A 17,775-nucleotide genomic window follows, 5' to 3' on the forward strand; every position below is an offset into this window, starting at 1 on the left:
GCGGGTCAGACACACTGAAACACTGGCAGGACTGGAGGCACAGGCACACTGCACACTGGCCGTACAGACACACTGCACACTGTCAGGGCTGGAGGCACAGACACACTGCACACTGGCAGGACTGGAGGCACAGACACACTGCACACTGGCCGTACAGACCCACTGCACACTGTCAGGACTGGAGGCAAAGACACACTGCACACTGGCAGGACTGGAGGCACAGACACACTGCACACTGGCCGTACAGACCCACTGCACACTGTCAAAATTGGAGGCACAGACACACTGCTCACTGGCTGTACAGACACACTGCACATTGTCAGGGCTGGAGGCACAGACACACTGCACACTGGCAGGTCTGGAGGCACAGACACACTGCACACTGGCCGTACAGACCCACTGCACACTGTCAGGACTAGAGGCAAAGACACACTGCACACCGGCAGGACTGGAGGCACAGACACACTGCACACTGGCCGTACAGACCCACTGCACACTGTCAGGACTAGAGGCAAAGACACACTGCACACTGGCAGGACTGGAGGCACAGACACACTGCACACTGGCCGTACAGACACACTGCACACTGTCAGGGCTGGAGGCAAAGCCACACGGCACACTGGCAAGCCTGGAGGCACTGACAGGCTGCACACTGGCAGGACTGGAGGCACAGACAGACTGCACACTGGCAGGTCTGGAGGCACAGACACACTGCAAACTAGCGGTACAGACACACTGCACAGTGGCAGGACTGGAGTTACATACACACTGCACACTGGTGGTACAGACACACTGCACACTGGCAGGACTGGAGGCACAGACACGCTGCACACTGGCAGGACTGGAGCCACAGACACACTCCACACTGTCAGGACTGGAGGCACAGACACACTGCGCACTGGCAGGACTGGAGGCACAGATACACTGAACACTGGCAGGACTGGAAGTACAGACACACTGCACACTAGCGGTACAGACACACTGCACAGTGGCAGGACTGGAGTTACAGACACACTGCACACTGGTGGTACAGACACACTGCACACTGGCAGGATTGGAGGCACAGACACACTGCACACTGGCAGGACTAGAGGCACAGACACGCTGTACACTGGCAGGACTGGAGGCACAGACACACTGCACACTGGCAGGACTGGAGGCACAGACACGCTGCACACTGGCAGGACCGGAGGCACAGACACACTGCACCCTGGCAGTACTGGATGAAAAGCAACACTTCACACTGACAGAATTGGACATACAAGAACATTGTACACTGACCGTACTGGAGACAGACATACACTGCGCACTGACAGGACTGGCGGTAAAGTCTCACTGTACTCTGAGGAACAGAAAGAGGAAGTACACTGACAGGACTGGAGGGAGAGATATACTGTACGATGGCGGGACTGGAGGTACAGGAACACTACACGGAGAGTTCTGAAGGTACAGTCACACTACACTAATGTAGAGTCGCGTTCTAGTCTCACGCTACATCATCGCGTAGCGTGAGCGGTGGCCATCTTAGATCGGGCGAGAATGGAGGGCCCCGGGGGAAGCGTAGATGCAGTCTAGTCTTCCCCCGGGGTCTTTCGCGCAGGGAGGGCCAGGCTGTGGGTTGGGGGCGTGGTTGGGGGGGTGGGTATAAAGAATGCAGGGAGAGGAAGCACTTCCTCTTCCTGCATTCTGGCATTGCTGGGTGGGAGTAGTTAGTTTTTCTGTGGGAGTTTAGTGGTTAGGCCGGTGTCGAAATATCGAAGTGGATGGTAGTGGCAGCGCTCGGTGGTCGGCTGGTCAGCGACTGGAGGTGCGAGGCGGCATCGGTTTTGGCTGGTAGGAAATGGCTGAGGAGGCGGAGGCGGTGCGGGAGGCGCTACGTGTGCTTGGGAGGGCCGGGAGGTCTGACTTGCTCAGACCGGGCGTCCTGGAGCAGGCGTGGGTAGGCCTGGAACGTCCCCCGCGGGCGGCTGCTGCGGGGGTGTCGGCCGTGGTCATTGCCTGCCAGGAGGACTCTGCTCCGGCAGGCAAGCTGGTGTCGGGCCCGGGCGGGGCTCGGGAGGCCGCGGAGCTCAGCGAGGAGGCCGGAGTAAGAGCCAGCCTCCGCTTCCTAAAGCGGACGGGAGTGGGGGCCCGGCAGGGGGGGGCCCGGGGGCGTTCGAAGCAGGCGGTGAGTGCAGAGGCATGGCGAGGCTCCTCTGGGGGGGGGCGCGAGGTGTCCCTTTGCGGCCCGATCTTTCTCCCAGCTTGGGAGAAGGGCTCGCTGGTCCCGATGAGGACATGGTTATAGAGCTGTCTGTGGGGGAGCCTGGGGTGGGGGACATGGGTGCCCCGGGGCAAGGGAGGCCTGGAACATCGTGTTTTGAGCACGAAGAGGCCAGCGAGGGTGAGGAAGCGGCCTGTGTGATGTTGGGTGATCCAGCTGAGGGTGGGCCCCTGGATCTGTCGGTGGGGCCCAGTGCCAGCACCCCAGGACTGCGGGGAGCTGGGGGCGTGCATGCCGGGCAAGTGGCGCAGGGGCCTAGGTCGGAGGAGGCGGGGCCACCGGGGGGGTTGTTCCCTGGAGCAGCATGAGGGGGTTGGGGCCCAGGGTCTACTGCCCTCCATTGTTGGGCAGGTGGGAGGCCATGGACTTGGAGTCCAAGATTAGGGAACAGAGGTTGTTGGTCCAGGAGGCGGATGCCAGGTTGGGTGAACTGGAAGAAATGAGGGCGTGTGCCCCCTGGGGGGGCGATTTAGAGGGCCCGCCGACCCCTACGTTCGAGGAAGAGTTTTGGGCGGAGCAGGAGGAGGTGGCGAAGAGAGAGGGGGTCCGGGGGGGCATGCAGGGTGGCACGGGTGCTAGGCGGGGTCAGTCAGGGACAGCCAAGACGGCGGTGAGGCCCAGCAATGCCAGAGCCCGCCCGGGTTGGAGCGGCCCGGGGGGTCAAGGGGGATCCCAGCTGGCTGAGGTCAGCAGAAGGGTGGGAGCCTCGGCGGAGCGCAAGACGGCTCCTGGACGCCGCCTTGAAGCAGTAAGGGAGTCGGCGGCAGCTCTCCCTCCGGCGCGGGATCGGGCTTCGGCGTCTGGTATGGATGTGTGGGCAGGGAGTGGTGTGTCAGTACAGAAGGGAGTGAAACGGGCAGTGCGTGAGGTGGAATGGAAGCCTGTGGAGGATGAGTGGAACGTGGAATTGGACTACGTTGCAGAGAGTGACGAGTTGGAAGAAGGTGAAGTGAGAGGTGACGGGGACAGGATGGCGGCTGGACAGCAGGGCAACAGTGGACTTGGTGTCTTACAGGCCCCTAAGAAGAAGACCGGGAAGGCAAGAGGATCGGTGGTGAAGACCAGCAGCACGGAGTGCCGGCCGGGTCCGGTGCCAGCCACATTGACAGGTGAGGGCACCTGGTGGACTGCTTGGGAGGGGGACCAGAACGGTGGCAGGAAGAAGGCGTGTAGGTCAGTGGGAGTAGGGGAGGGGTCTGTTCGGGATGCAGGGACAAAAGGGGCTAAGGAGATGGCGCTTGCGATGCCAGGTAAGCAGGTGGTGATGGCAGGGGTGCAGACGGACAAGCCAGAATTGGAGGACCGGTCGGAGGGTAACGGGGACAAGGAGGAAAAAGGGGGGGACAAACACCAGAAGAAGTTGCCCTATATGGGCTTGGCTATGCCTTTGGGGTCCCATTTGTCCGAGAAGATTAAGAGTAGGATTTGGAAACATGAGTATGTCGATGTTTTCAAGCTGCTACACAGGGAGGTGCAGGCCAAGGAGGGCTCCAAGGAGGAGGAGTGGGAATTGACTAGGAGGCCTCGGTCCCTGTCAATATGGAAAATTGGACGTCGGCCAGCATTTACTGCAAAAAGCACCTGGATAGGGCTATCCCATTGTTCAAGTGCATGGACATTATTAGGAAGGCGCAGTTACAGTTTGGAGGTTTCGCGTGGCTAAGCTATGACGAAGAGTTTAGGGCGCGAGTCAGTATGAACCCCGACAAACCATGGGGTGAGATTGATCAAGAACTTTGGATGCAGTGGATGGCGTCGACGCAATCGTCCGCCTCCACGCACACGGCTAGTGGTTTGCCGGTGCCTTATCGGTCCTTTCCAGCGTGGCCCGCCCAGTCTGGGGCGGGAGGGGTGGTTACTCCTGCAGGACACACGGCCCCAGGGGCCAAACAGGGAACCAACACGACAGGTGCCTGCTGGAGCTACAACAAGGGATATTGCTCGCGATACCCTTGTAAGTTCAAGCATGAGTGCTCAAAGTGCGGCAGGCGTCACACCGTCACTCAATGTCTCACCATGGCCACGCCTTCGGAACAGTGGCGAAACTCCAATGCAAAAGGTAGGGGACAGCCTGGCGCGAAGGGCACCTACTCCGGTTAGGGTGGAAGCGATGGCCCACTGGCTTGCGTGTTACCCCGACAGGGAGGCTGCGTTGAAGCTGCAGTGGGGGTTCACAGAAGGTTTTAGAGTGGGCTACCAAGGACCGAGAGTGCGGCGGTGGGCAGATAACCTTAAGTCAGCGAAGGAATTGCCGGAGGTAATGGTGGCTAAACTGCAAAAAGAAGTGTTGGAAGGCAGAGTGGTGGGCCCCTTTGTGTACTGGCCCTTGGAGCATCTCATTGTTTCTCCACTGGGCGTGGTGCCTAAGTAAGAGGTAGGGGAGTTTAGGATGATACATCACTTGTCTTGGCCGGAGGGCCAGTCCGTTAATGATTTCATAGCGGAAGTAGACTCCCGGGTCCTTTATGCGTCGGTAGATGATGCTATTCGCTTAGTGCGAATGAGCGGACGGGGGGCGTAAATGGCTAAATGTGACATCAAGTCAGCCTTTCGCCTGCTGCCGATTCATCCGGCGGATTTTTCTTTGTTAGGTACGTGGACAAGGTCTTGCCCATGGGGTGTGCCATATCCTGTGCGCTTTTTGAAGTATTTAGTACATTTCTACAATGGGCTTTTAGTCAGATTAGCGGGCACAAGGCTGTGACACACTACCTGGATGATTTCCTTTTCATTGGCAGCGAGCAAGCGAGGGATTGTGGCAGGGCCCTGTCACATTTCCAGGTCATGGCACAGAACTTCGGGGTTCCCCTGGCACCAGAGAAGACTGCTGGGCCTAGCTCTTGTCTGACATTTTTGGGGATTGAGCTGGACTCCGTTTTGTGGAGGGCTTGCCTTCCCCGGGAGAAAGTCTCGGAGATCCAGGCATGTCTGCTGTGGGCTATTGGGGAGAAGAGGATTGCGCTGCGCGTTGTACAACAGCTGTTAGGGTTCTTGAACTTTGCATGCCGCGTAGTGAGAGCAGGGAGGACATTTTGCAGGAGACTCGGCATGGCCATGTCGGGTGCAGTGTTGCCACACCACAGGGTCCGGATCTCCATGGGGGTGCGGGCTGACTTGCGGACTTGGTGGACATTTCTTTCTGACTTCAATGGGGTGTCTCTGGATTTTGTGGAGGAGCGGACGGTGTGGCAGATTCAGATCTTCTCAGACGCAGCAGGGGCGGCAGGTTTTGGCCTGTTCTGGGATGGCAGGTGGTGCACGGAGGAATGGCCGGCACACTGGTTGCGGCAGGGGCTGAGCATTGCTTTTTTGAAGTTTTTTCCTCTTCTGGTGGTGCTGGATGTGTGGGGCGATGAATTTCTGAACAGGTCAGTGTTGTTTCATGTGGACAACATGACGGTGGTCGAGTTGGTCAACCGGCAGAGGGCAAGAGATTTGAGAGTGTTGCGGCTGCTGAGGGGGTTTATGCTGCGTTGTTTGAAGCTGAATGTGATTTTCAGAGCCAAGCATGTCCCTAGGGCGAATAACGACATTGCGGATGCTTTGTCCCGTTCGCAGTGGCAGCGGTTCCGGAGGTTGGCGCCTGGAGCGGACCTGCACAAGACCAGACTGCCGGCCGGCGTTTGGGCCTTGGGGGAGTGAGAGTGTTAGGCCTGGTGGAGAGCTCTGTGGCGGCATCAAAGAGGAGAACGTACAGGCTGGCATGGGATGAGTTTGTTTCTTTTATGGGGGGCGACTGGAAACTGCTGGGGGAGTTCGTCCGGTGATTGAGCAGGGAGTTTTGCAATTTGTTCTGCACTGTATTGACAGAGGTTTGTCGGCTGCAACGATTTCAGGAAAACTGGAGGGATTGTCCTTCTATGCCAGTTTGTTTTTTGGTTTTGACCCTACAAAAGATGTAGTCATTGGAAGGATGCTACGGGGTTGGGGTAGGGAGAACAGGGGGGGAGTGTTGAGGAAAGCTGTGACATTCGAGTTGTTGGTTCGAATTGTTGAGGTGTTACCGTTATGTTGCTATGATGGGTTTGAGGCTCGGTTATTCAGACTGTGCATGGTGTGGATGTTTTTTGGGGCTTTTAGGGTTTCGGAGTTGTTGGGAATGAGGTCCTGTGGTGGTAGGCGTTTTGAGGAAGTACGTGTTGAGGCGGGACGTTTGGGTATTTGGTTGAGCCAATCTAAAACAGATCAGTTGGGGAGGGGCAAATGGGTTTGGCTCTGTGAGAGCGGTGGGGACGGTGTGTGTCCGGTGAATGAGTGGAGGTCGTTTGTGGGACAGGTACAGTTGTCGGGAGGTGAGATATTCTGCCATGAGTCCGGGGCCAGGGTCATGGTGGGTCAGCTGTTGGCGGTGTTGCGTAAGGCAGTGAGCAGGTTGGGGTTGGATCCAGTTGGGTTTGGGACCCATTCCTTTAGGATAGGGGCGGCTACTGCAGCGGCAAGGTTGGGGTGGTCCTGGGATAGGATACGTCGGATTGGTAGATGTCGGTCACGATGTTGTGAGAGATATGTCAGGAAATAGGTGGGGACCTCGGGTTGGTGATGGTAGGTGGTTGCAGAGACAATATTACTGGGATGTGTATTAATACCTTTTTCTTTCGTAGGTTGCGTGGGCGGACCGGGGACCAAGACGGTCACATGGATTGTGGGGCATTCCTTTGTGCACTGGGCCTCGAAATATGTGGAGCAGCAGGTGTACGGCCGTAACCTGGGACTCAATGGACTCCATCATGAGGTGCTCTGGTGGGGGGCAAAGGGGGGATGCGATGGGGGGCACTTTTGCCCTGGCTCGCGAAGATGGTCCCACAGAGGGGATGCCCGGACTTGTTGATCATCCACTTGGGGGAAAATGACTTGATTCAGCTGTCGGGTTTGGCGCTCTTGCAGCTGATGCAGAGGGATTTGGAGGTCATGAAGCTCAAGTTATCTGGGGTCTGCATTGCTTGGACTGAATTCGTCCCCAGGAGAGTGTGGAGGGGTGCGATTAAACATGGGGCAGTTGAGAAGGCTCGAAGGAAATTGAACAGGGCAATGCGGGTTTTCTGTGAAGCGAAAGACATTAAGGTGATGTCTCATCCTGGACTGCGACTGGAGGAAAGGTTGCTTTTTAGGGACGACGGAGTGCATCTTTCCACGCTTGGGAATGCGTATTACATCATGGAAATGCGTGACGTAGTGAGCAAGTTGTGGAATGAAGCAATCTGGTGCCGTAGGGATGTGTGAGGGTGTGGAGTCGAAAGATGCATGGGACCAACTTGGGGGGGCAGGTAACCGCCCTGAAGGGGGTTCCCTGGTTGGCGGTATTTGGGAGGAGTGGGGGAGTCACTAGCGGGCGCACCCACCTCTCGTGGGGGGGAGGACTGAATGATGGGAGGGGCGACTGGTGGCATGAGAGTAGTGCCAGGATGTGTAGAGAGATTGGAGGTAAGGTTGAAGAACAGAAGGTGGAAGGAAAGGCGAGTATGATGATGGAGTTTGGTGTTGGGGGGGGGAGATGTAGTTGATGTTGATTATTGTTGTGGTTTATGTTGTGCAGCCTGGTCCTAATAAATGGCCTTTTACGCTTAACAACAGTGTGCCCTGATTATTGCGCGATGGAGGGCCCCGGAGGAAGCGAAGACGCAGTCTAGTCTTCCCCGGGGTCTTTCGCGCAGGGAGGGCCAGGCTGTGGGTTGGGGGCGTGGTTGGGGGGTGGGTATAAAGAATGCAGGGAGAGGAAGCACTTCCTCTTCCTGCATTCTGGCATTGATGGGTGGGAGTAGTTAGTTTTTCTGTGGCCACCCACCCGCCCTACAAGTTTTAGGGTTTTGGGGTAGGGTTGGCAGAGCGTGCCAGTTTAGGACGGGCTGCGGTTTGGCGGTATTTGGGAGGGGTGGGGGAGTCACTAGCGGGTGCACCCACCTCTCGTGGGGGGGAGGAGTGAATGATGGGAAGGGCGACTGGTGGCATGAGAGTAGTGCCAGGATGTGTAGAGAGATTGGAGGTAAGGTTGAAGAACGGAAGGTGGAAGGAAAGGCGAGTATGATGATGGAGTTTGGCGTTGGGGGGAAATGTAGTTGATGTTGATTATTGTTGTGGTTTATGTTGTGCAGCCTGGTCCTAATAAATGGCCTTTTACGCTTAGCAACAGTGTGGCCTGATTATTGCGCGTACGCGCGATTGAGTGCCGGAGCCCGAGCAGTGAGGCTGCAAGCTCGGCGCTCTCTGTGGAGCATAAATGGAATTAATAAATAGCGTCTCCATTTGTCTTGTTGTCCTTGCAATAGCCAGCAACATTACAACTAACAGGACTGGAGATACTGAAGCACTGTGCAGATCTGTGCCAGAACTGGGGGTACAGGCATAATGTGCTCTTCTCGGTCTAGAGGATTAGACAGACGTTGTTCTGCCAAAGCTGTTGGTGCTAAAACACTGTCTTCTACCACGGATAGAGAGAGAGATGCAAACACTGTGTTGCTTTCTCTCAAGGCTAGGGGTTCAGACATACCCTGTTCAGCCAGGGTTGCAGACATACCCTGTTCTGCTAGGGGTTCAGACAAACTGTGTTTATTTATTTATTTATTTATTTATTTATTGGTACTTGTAAAGCGCAGCATATACCCTCAGGTGTCTTGGCGCTGAATAATCTTGCCGGCTTGGTGAAACTGCCTTGCTCTAATGATAATTCTAAACCTGGAGTCACTTAGCTGTTTATTTATTAAACAGCCAAGTCTTCAATTTCTTGCGAAATTGAAGTAGCGTGGGACAAGCCCTAATATCTTGGGGTAGGGTATTCCAAAGCTTGGAAGCCGCCACTACAAATCGTCGGTCTCCCCACATCACAGTTTTGGTTCTAGGTACCGTCAGTTGGTTGCTGTTAGTAGAGCGCAGTTGGCGTGTGGGTTGGTATGGTCGTAGATGGTCTTTAAGAAACTGTGGGCCCTGTTTGTTTAGGACTTTATATACAATACACTGGGATTTGAATCTGGCTCTGTTCTGAATCGTCAACCAGTGTAGTTTAGGAATGGCATTAGATAAAGGAGCAAATTTTGGAATTCCCAGAATGAGACGTGCTGCTGCATTCTGAATAGTCTGCAGTTTTTTTAGGACTCTTGCTTGGGCATTGATAAATAGCCCATTGCAATAGTCTAAAGATGTCAGGACTAGTGAGCTGACCAGAGTTTTGATGGCGGTAGTTGGAAGATAGGGACTTATCTTTCGGATCATGCGCAGTTTATGGTGTGCAATTGATGCCACTTTGCTGGCATGGTCCATAAAATTAAGATGATTGTCAAAAATTATCCCTAAATTCCTTACTTTGGTCACTGGATTAGGGGGAACGCCAAAAGTTTGTGGCCACCACGAGTTAGGCCATTCTGGTGAGAGTTGCCCGAAAATCATAACTTCGTTTTTTCCCGAGTTTAGTTTTAGGCAGTTTGCTGTCATCCAATCCCCCAGTTCTGTCAGTCCTCTCTGGAATGTTTTAGCTACCTCCTCACCATCTCCCCTTATAGCCAACACCAATTGTGTGTCATCCGCGTAGGAGGTAAGGCTCATCCCGTGTGACTTGATGATATTGGCCAGGTCCGACACATATATATTAAAGAGTGTCGGACTCAGGGATGAGCCTTGAGGAACCCCACACGGTTGCGACAATTTGGCAGATTGATAAGGGCCCAAAGAGACAGCCTGCGTTCTCTCCGAGAGAAAGGAGGCAAGGAGATCTCTTGCCATGGAGGAGATGCCCATTTTTCCGACACGGCCGACCAGAGTACCATGGTCGACCGTGTCGAAAGCTGCTGAGAGATCCAACAATACCAGCACCGCTGTGCCGCCTTGGTCTCTTATTGTTCGGATGTCTTCAGTTGCCTTAATAAGGGCAGTTTCAGTCCCATGGTATTTCCTAAATCCATACTGAGTATCGTCTAGCTTCTTGTGGGTTTCTATATACTCAGTTAATTGTTGGTTCATGGCCTTTTCCACCACTTTGGCCATGAACGGAAGACTCGCAATGGGTCGGTAATTTTTTAATTCTGCCTTATCTGCTCCTGGTTTTTTCAGCAGAGGTTTGAGCAGTGTTGTTTTTAGACTAGTGGGGTATATCCCGGAGAGTAAAATGGAGTTACAAACTTGAGTCACGACTGGTATAATCGACTCCATCACCGGTAAGAGTGCCGATATTGGGCATGGGTCTAGCTTGGATCCAGCTTTGATTGTCGCTACAATTTGTAGTACTTGGTCTTCTGTCAGTGGTTGAAACTCAGTAAAAGATGATGTCCCTGTGGGTGATAAGTTTTCCTGACTAGTAATGGTTTCGTTCGAGTGCGTGATTTTTGCCAGAAATGGTTGGTAAATATCGTCCACCTTCTTAAAAAAGAAGTCGGCTATGGCGTCACACATGACTTGGGTTTGGGGTGGGGACAAGTCTGGGGTATTACCCGAGAGCACTTTAGTTATCTCGTACAGTTTTTTGCTCGAATTCTTCGCCTGTTCAATTTGAAGCATAAAGTACTCTTTTTTTGCCTTAGTAATCATGGCTTTATAAATTGTCAGAGCCTCCTTATATTTAATTTTACTTGTAGGATCGTAAGATTTTCTCCACTGTCTTTCCCAATATCTATTCTGTAATTTTTGTGTTTTTAATTCATCCGAGTACCATGGTGCGGTGGGGCTAGTCCTATTTGTAGATATTTTCTTTGTAGGGGCTAATGAATTCATAGCCTGCCCCAACCAGTCATTAAGTTGTTGTGTAGCCAGGTTGGGATTAGCAGAGATTGATGGGCGGGATTCGTCCAATAAGGTAGTTAGATCCTGCTGATTGACATTATGCCAGGCTTTAAAGGTAATAGGCTGTCGAGGGGGGATGTCAGTTATGGATTTTTTGTCCATAGCTAATGTGCAAAAAACTGCATAGTGGTCTGTCCACGGTAATGGGCGAATGTCATTTACTTGAAGCCCTTGGGCATTTGTGAAGACGGCATCCAAAATATGTCCCGCTTGGTGAGTGGGGGAGTTAACCAGTTGATGTAACCCCAGGACTTCCATATCTGCGATGAGAGCTTGGGTATCTTTGTTATTGTTGTCGTCTAGGTGGAAATTTAGGTCGCCTAAAACTGTGATAGATTTTTCTAAGGCTAGAGATTCCAACTGAGTACTAATGCTTGTTAAAAAGTCCGTTCTAGCTCCTGGGGGCCTGTAAATAAGGAGCCCTTTAAAGTTGTATTGTTGGCTAAGTTTAATCGAAAACATCATGGCCTCACACGAAGGGTCTTGTATTTGAGTCGCTGATACCTCCATGTTTTCTCTAGCTATAATGGCGATCCCTCCGCCTCTCTGTCTAGGTTTATCGTTCTGTTGTAATCTATCTTGTCTATGTGCTTTATAGCCTATAGGAGTAGCAGATACCATGTCCGGCCCAGATGATTCATCTGTCCATGTCTCAGTGATGAAAAGTATATCAAGCTTTGAATCTGTGATTAAATCTGCAATTTCTTGGCTGTGTTTGCATAGGGACCGTGCATTAATAAGGGCTAAGGATGCTTTGGATGACATTGCTACTAGTCTTGAAGGATTCTTTACCCCTTGCGACAGGGTTATAAAAGGACAGTGAGAGCAGCAAAGTTGGGTTTCTGTTTGCGTTTTGCATAAGTTGAATGTGACACAGTCATGGTTCCTTGGAGTGCTAAGGTTAAGGAGAGTCTCCTTAGTGTAGACCAATCTTGCACCTATCAGGTTCGGACCAGGGGTCGTGGCCCTCGGCCCGGTCCCGGCGCGGACGGGCGCAGACGGGCTTGCCTCTGGCGCGCCTCTGGCGCGCCGCCGGCGCGCCCGCTGCGCCCGCCCGCTGCGCGGACGGGTGATACTGTTATTATTATACATACTTCGGGCGGGGCGGGAGGAGGGTGGGAGGGGCGTCGAGCTCTCCGGCGAGCCTGCCCAATGAAAGATGGCTGCCAAAGTTGTCTTGCAATGTTCCCAGCGCCTGAATGGATCGACGCTTAGGAAAAGGGTGTGCCCAGCGACTTGATCTCGCTGTGGGATGTGAGGGAGGTTAAAAACGCTCCAGTTAAGATATTTACAGAGTTTTAAAAACGAATAGCGAAATCACTCGTTTTACAGTACAAAAAGGTGCAAGAGAGCACAAGAGCCTCCGGCTTCCGCCTCAGAGGGAGTCAGCAAGTTATACCTCGCGGAGCCGAGCTATGCTCTATTAAATACCCTGGGAGGGCGGGAGGGGCGTCGAGCTAGGGGTTCTGCTAGGGGTTCAGAAATACACTGTTCTGTTAGGGGTTCTGACATACACTGTTCTGCTAGGGGTTCGGACATACACTGTTCTGCTAGGGGTTCAGACATACCCTCTACTGGTAGGGGTTCAGACATACCCTGTTCTGCTAGGTGTTCAGACATACCCTGTTCTGCTAGGGGTTCAGACATACACTTTTCTGCTAGGGTTTCAGACATACTCTGTTCTGCTAGGGTTTCAGACATAACCTGTTCTGCTAGGGCCTACGCGGATGGTTGCAGCCTTAAGTGCGGATTTTCCTGCTCCACGACCCTGATTCATGAACTAGGAGAGGTCAGGAGTTAATTTATATTGACAGCTTTGTCTCCATTAGCCGGACGAGCGTGTGGACATTTGGAGTTTATAGCGGACGCCCTCATTTAGTGGAGTGCCCGCCTTGTGTGCACTAGACGAGGAAGCTTTCCCTGTCCCCAGGAGTAGTTATCCTGTGTGGATTATATAATTCTTGCAAGTACCCTTGTCCTGATGAAGCCAAAAGAGACAACTGGTGGAAACGCGACCCATATATTTGTATTTTTGTGTTTGATTTCAGGTGCCCTGATTAATATATATTTCTTTGTTAAGGAGAATTTACAACTCAGGTGCTGCGAGGACTTCCTCTGTTGTGATATATCACTCTAAATTAGGAGTGGGTATTGTAAAAATCTAATTTTTTCATTTTTTCTTTGTAGGATATACTGTTGTATTTGTAGTGTATATATTGTATATGTAGGTTGTATATATAGTGGATTTTTGGTAATATTTCGATTACTTTGTTGTTTTGTGCCACCTTGTCCTGTGACACGTACACATGTCCTTATAAATTTGTATAATTTGATTCAGATACAAATAATTATAAAAAACAGGATAATTAAATATATCTTGTTGTAAAAATAAATGTTGAATTGATTCCTCTGTACCTTCCTTCTCTACTTCCTCATCTTTTTGATGTCCCTTGCCCAGGTATGGGAGGGTAATTTGGGCAGAACCCCTTTATAATTTTCTAGTACTGCTAGGGGTTTGGACATGCCCTCTACTGCTAGGGGTTCAGATATACCCTGTTCTGCTAGGGGTTCAGACATACCCTGTTCTGCTAGGGGTTCAGAAATACTCTGTTCTGCTAGGGGTTCAGACATTCTCTGTTCTGCTAGTGGTTCAGACATACACTGTTCTGCTAGGTGTTCAGACATACCATGTTCTGCCAGGTGTTCAGACATACCCTGTTCTGCTAGGGGTTCAGACATACCCAGTTCTGCTAAGGGTTCAGATATGCCCAGTTCTGCTAGGGGTTTAGACATACCCAGTTCTGCTAGGGGTTCATACATACCCTATTCTGCTCGGTTGGGGAGCAGCCATGTTAAAGGTACACAAAATCTATGCAATGCGAACACACGGAAGATCTATCCGTACAGATGCACAGTGTTGCTTTCGGCCTTGAGTAGAGGCACGGGCACTATGGTCTGGCAGGACTGGGCTTACAGAAACACAGTAGTGACAATGTTGGTACCACATATACTCCTCCAGTGTTGGTGGTACAGAACGAATGAGTGCTGCCAATATTGGGCACAAACACTCTAAGTTTGGATGAGGTTAAGGTGAAGGTATAGATCATTTTTCTCTGGCAGTGTAGGTGGCATATGAACCCTACAGTGTGCCAGGATTGGATACATCACACACTGTTATATGCCAGGGCAAGGGGTACAGACACACTGTGCCATGCCAGTACTGGACGTACAGACACACTGTGTCGTTCCTAAGTGTACAGACCCATTTTGCTCTGCTGGGTTAAGGGTACCGACACAGTGTGCTCTGCCAGGATTAGGGGTACAGACACACAGTACTACGCCAGACACAATGACAGGTCTGACAGTATAAACACATCTTGTTAAGTAAGGTCTGGGGATACAAACTCGCTGTGCCACTGCCTGCAATGGGATAGGGGCACATAAGGGGCCTCTCTCTGCAAGGGTTCTTCTTTCAGATGCACTGTGCTATGCCTGGACTCGGGTACTACAAGGTGCCAGTACTGGTCACTCGTGCACTGTACTCTTCCAAGGCTTGGGGAACACCTGCGCTATACGGATCACTGCTAGAGTAGGGGTGCACAGACACTGGCATCTGCAGTCAGCAGAGGTTCAAACAGTGCTGTGCCCGGCTGGTGGTCCATGCACTCTGGTGGAGCCAGGGCTGGGGATACAAGCACACTCCGCTGCTCTATGCCACGGCTAAAGATACCAACCGGTCTCTGTGCCAGTCTGAGGCGCTGCCATGCAAATCTCTTCCTGAAAGGTGTGTGCGGAGATAAGAAGAGCAGAACTCCTTTCATCTGCTAGTGCTGAGATACAGGCACACAGTGTTCTGCTAGATGGACAGCAGGCACTGTACTGCCTTCTGCTGAGATACAGGCACACAGTGTTCTGCTAGGGGGTCAGCAGGCACTGCACTGCCTTCTGCTGAGATACAGGCACACAGTGCTCTTCTTGGTGGACAGCAGGCACTGCACTGCCTTCTGCTGAGATACAAGTACACAGTGCACTGATTGGTGTTCAGCAGGCACAGCACTGTCTTCTGCTAGTGCTGGGATACAATATAGAAAAAAGTGGTCCTCAAACCAATCAGTTTACAAGAGTAAAGTTATTTCCAGTATTTTCTTAGTTTAGAGCTAAAGTACGTTTGCGCTCCTTGTGGACAACAATGTTCAAACATAAGATATTTGCAATGGTACAGACATATATATGTGACAATTTAGAAAAAACGAAAAGAATTGGATGTGCAGAAACTTAAATTTGTAGGCAAATAACAGGAGTTTATTTTCATTCCAAGCTTTTTTTGGAGGTTTTTTGTTACAAACAGTGGTTTCTCCAAGGGGAACGTGCAAAGAAGTAGTGCTCGGAGATTTGAGTGGGTGGGAAAGTATTCCCAGGGTGAGAAATAAAGAGAAAGTAGAGAGGTTCAATGTGAGATTGATCTAGAATATCAATCTAGGTTTACTAGCCCAACAATATTTTACATGGTCTATTTACATTGGTTTATACAATCACAGATCATAATCATCTCTGGCACGTGATCAGTAGGGGCTGGGTGGGTCCAGGTACAAGGGTGTGTGTTTGTCGATGTTTCGACTCGGCTTGTGGCATATAGGACATTTGAGCCTTTGCCTGCCAGTCTTCCTCAGGACGGGATAGGTAGGGGATGGGAGGCAACCAGCTCGTGGTTTTAGGACCTCATCCGCACTAGAAGCATAGTGGGAAGTGTAGCCGTGTCAAAGACGTAATTCCGTATTCATGGGAATATTTCTCACGAACCATATGATGAATTTCTTGTCTATCCACAGGCTTTGTCTTTAAATGTACAAGTGTCTACACAGACACATCTTGTTATATATAACTGTTGTGTGCAAGGGTATCTTGTTGCAATTTTCTGTTGTGCTGTCCCCGGCTGACACACAATTGGGGGGGTTACAGGGCTTATCCCCTCACCCTTTTTTGCAACACATTCCTACCCAAGATTTCCAGACATATTTGCGTCCACATTTAGCAGTGCGCCCTTTCTCCCCTTTTCGCTGAATAAAAACCCTTTGGAAGAGTCAGACCTGCTGACTTATTTCACTGTGTGAGGAGGGTCAGGGCCTATATTAATAAAATTGAACAGAATCTGTGAAAAATAGTATCGATCTGTTGCCAAATTTGTATCAGGCATACTGTTGCTGGACATGGTTGGGGGCATAGGTACGCTGAAACCACTCTCTGCTCTGCCAAGGCCGATCACTGACACACTGTTCTCTGCCAGGTACAAACACGCTCTTCTCTGCAAGGTTTGGCAGTATCTGGACACGCTCTGCCAAAGCTGGGCACACAACACTCCCAGGATGTGGGTATAGACACACTGGTGACCGCCCTGACTCCATCAGCAGCAGCCGCTCCTCACGCAGCTCCCTGCCCTACAAGAAGCCTGGTCAGAAAGCAGCTAAAAACTTGGCTATTCGATAAGTAATGCACCCACCCCCCCTCCAAGCGCCTTGAGACCCTCTGGGTGAGTAGTGCGCTATACAAATTCTCGAACTTGAACTTGAACACACTGATCCCACTCTCCGAGGCCTGGGAACAGCAGCACTGAGCCCCACTGAGCTTATATACAGACACACCCAACATTGCGAATCTAGGGCTGGGGTTACAGACATATTCTGTTCAGGGGGTACATGCACACGGAGCTCTGACAGGGCTGTGGTGCAGGCATAGAGAGCTGTGCCAGGGCAGAGTCCAGACACATCGAGATCTGGAAGGTCTGGGGTACATACATGTAGGGTGTGCTCTACCAGGGGATGAATGAGGTACAGGCACACTGATCTGATGTCAGAACTGTTCTGCCCTAGGGTGGGCCTGCGGATACAAAGAGAATAGGCATGGCAGGGGTTCATACAGGTTTGCCGAGCTGTGCATGGGCAGGGGTGCAGTCACACTGAACTGTGCTAGGGCAGGGGGTGCAGTCAGAGTGAGCTGCACCAGGGCAGGGGTTGCAGTAGTCATAGTGAGCTGTGCCAGGGCAGGAGGTACAGACACGCTGAGCTGTGCCAGGGCAGGGGGTGCAGTCACAGTGGGCCCTGCCATGGCTCGGGGTGCAGACACACTCGGATGCACGGGTGGAACTTAGGGCAGAGGGAGGGTCCGGCTTCAGGGGTGTTTTCGTCCTTCTGCTTGAGATTGTATTTGTTTTATTCACTGTTTATTCACCGTCTGGGCTTGCAGCGCTCGGAGGAATGCTCTCCGCACAGAAGCTTATTTTCAGAGGGAGGAAATGAGAAAACGCGATGTTCAAAAGGAAAAAAAATATGTGGAAAAAGAAATGAGAACATTTTTAAGCAGCAACGGAAAAAATTTAGTCTGCCCACTTCCAAAAAGGCTCGAACAAAGTCTTCCCGGCCCCCAGCAGCAGCTCGCACCAGGGCCTCAGACACCAGAAAACCGAAGTGTCTTACTGCCCAACCCCCGGTCCCGTCTAGGGCATCATTCTGGGCACCCGGCCCTGAGCACCAGATGGCATCAAGGCCCTGGTCACAGCATTTGCACTGTTGTTCTATGATCCGTTAAAGACCCCAGCAGTGCTTAATTTGTGTCGCTGGCTGGTACCTATTGTTTGGGTACTGGGACTTTTTTTTCCCATCATCAGACTTGGAGCAAGAGACAGAAAGGTGGAGGAGAACGCTGTCAACACATTAAGAAAGTAGGGATAAAAAGAAGCTACACACTTAAGAGAA

At 51.8% G+C, this 17,775-nt stretch overlaps 1 protein-coding gene across 1 annotated transcript in view; it reads right to left on the bottom strand.

Moving 5' to 3' along the window:
- The window catches only part of LOC144753705 (lumican-like), a 190,855-nt gene that overhangs the window by 65,209 nt on the left and 107,871 nt on the right, over positions 1-17,775 (bottom strand). The gene's annotated exons all lie outside the window — the stretch shown is intronic.

Source organism: Lissotriton helveticus, chromosome 5_1, assembly GCF_964261635.1.
Source record: "Lissotriton helveticus chromosome 5_1, aLisHel1.1, whole genome shotgun sequence".
Lineage (NCBI taxonomy): Eukaryota > Metazoa > Chordata > Amphibia > Caudata > Salamandridae > Lissotriton > Lissotriton helveticus.